At 31.8% G+C, this 2,343-nt stretch overlaps 1 pseudogene; it reads right to left on the bottom strand.

Annotated features, from left to right (window-relative positions):
- Window positions 1–178: 178 nt before the first annotated feature.
- LOC140820442 (aquaporin TIP1-3-like) lies at window positions 179–1,178 on the bottom strand (annotated as a pseudogene).
- Window positions 1,179–2,343: the final 1,165 nt, after the last annotated feature.

Below are 2,343 nucleotides of genomic sequence, written 5' to 3'. Positions count from 1 at the left end.
TGTTTTTTTATTTTTAATAGGGATCGATACACTTTACGTCAAAATTCATTATTAAAAAATAATATATAATTATTATTTTCATTGTTTTAATTAATTAATTAATTAAACAAACCAAAATGAGGGAAATAAGAAAAATAATAATAATAATTTGATAGCATGGTGTTGTTTTAAATGCACATTACACTGTGCTGTTTCTCTCTCCACAGCAGGGGATCCTCACCCCACCTTTCTTTGGATCCACTGCAGTGGCATAAACTGTGTAGACTAGGCCGAAAGTCATCACGATTTCGAATACGAGAGCGTTCCATACCGATACTCCCGACGATAGGGCGAACGCCGATGTTTCCTGCCATAGCCATCGAAATATATATTTTAACATAGTTAAATTACACTTATATTAATTTAGTGACTTTTAATAATTTAAAAACTTATATTAAAAAATCTTATTAATTTTTTATGTATGTTTTGAGTTTAATTTTTTTTCCCCTGAAACAAGTTAAATTGGTTTAATTAGTTTATAAGATAATTAATTACCAGTCCACCAGTAGAGAACTTTAGAAGCAGCATGCGACAACAGCTCCAAGCAACTGTGCGATCCAATACAAAATGCTCCTGAAAAGTGTTATGTGACCACCCACTAAGGCACCGAAGGTGACGGCGGGATTTACATGGCCGCCGGAGATGTTGGCACCCACGGAAACTGCCACGAAGAGCGCGAATGCGTGGGCTATGGCCGCCGCGATCAGGCCGTCAGGCGTACTTCCTCCGCCGGTAGTTAGCTTAGCTGTGGCAGACAAGATGGGCATGGAAAATTTAGTCGATGGGATATTACTCTATTGTAGTTTTTCATCGAGTCATGTCAAGATTTTGGCGATGTTTAATATTATTAGAATAGTTAATGATTTATTGTGATAAAAAATAAGATAATAATTTAATAAAATTACATGTACAATATTATCATTAATAATCAATCAAATGTCAGGGATTACCAAACGCCATGCCCGAGCCTTCACCGGCGAAAACGAAAATGAGCATCGAAATAAACTCAGCCACGGCGGCCTTGATGGCATCAGGTTTGCTGGCCTCCGCCGGTGTTCCGATCGATATTCTAGTAATCGGCATTGTAACTATTTTTTAAAATTTTTGGGTGACGGAATTTCGATCACTCAATAAGCTTTGCTTCTTGTTTTTGCTTTCCGTCACACCCACCCCTGCTTATATAATGGTAGATAAGTATTGTTCGTATAGGAGCTAAAAATTTGGTCAAATAATGTCCTCAATAATCATACCGACATGTTGATATCTATCGGTGGAAAAAGAAATGTATGTTGAATATTAAATTAATAAACAAATTATATGATATTAAAATTAAACAAATGTTTGAAAATTAATATCAGAACTTTTATTTTTATATTTTTAAAAAGAATTAATTTAGAATTTGTTGTTTTGGCTCCAACATGAGTTGAAAGAGCTCATACCGACACTTGGACGAAACAAGAACTAAAATATATCACCGTTCCGACAAAGCTATACATCTTTATCACAAAAATAAAAGTATACAAAAATTCAATATATTTCAGAAAAGTTGATATGTTTTCAACAAAAAATGAAGAGTGTGATTTTTCTCTGTGTACTAGAGGTGTTCAAACTTCGGAAAATCGAAAAAATCGAAAATTTAAACCGAAAAAAACCGAACATCGAATCGAACTGAAAGTCGAATTTTGTAATTCAGATATAAATGTTAAAACCGAAGTTTATTTGGTTCGGGTTTGGATATTATATGTCAAAACCGAAAAAACCGAATTTCATTAAATTAATAATTTTTTTATATTTTTATTTATATATATATTTTGATATGATATTTAGTTAATGAAAAATTATTTTGAACAATTTTTAGTTGATTGTTGTTTGTTAATTTAATTTAGACCTTATATTTAAATATTTTACTAAGAAAAATAGATAGAAAGTTAACATATTATATTTACTATATTTATATTATTAATTTAAATAATTATATCAAAACCGAAATAACCAACCGAAATAATCGAACCGTTTTGTAGAAAATCGAACCGAAGAAAAATGGTTCGGATTCAGATTATATATTTCTAAAATCAAAAAATCGAAATAAAAAACTGAAAACCGAATCGAACCGAGCGATAAACACCCCTGCTGTGTACTGAACTTTTTGTTGAATTATTATTTTACTTGTAATAATAATCATCAAAAGAGGCGCCTCCAATTTCTTAAATTTTTGACACGTGGCATTTCTATTTGCCTGACCAATAATATTCGCTGATTTTGGATTTTGGCAGCCGACCAAAATGATTGCTAAAAAAGTATCAA

The sequence above is a fragment of the Primulina eburnea genome, unplaced genomic scaffold, assembly GCF_022965805.1.
Source record: "Primulina eburnea isolate SZY01 unplaced genomic scaffold, ASM2296580v1 ctg104, whole genome shotgun sequence".
Classification (NCBI taxonomy): Eukaryota; Viridiplantae; Streptophyta; class Magnoliopsida; order Lamiales; family Gesneriaceae; genus Primulina; species Primulina eburnea.
Note: the sequence above shows the minus strand (reverse complement) of the source record. Positions and strands in the feature narration are given on the sequence as shown.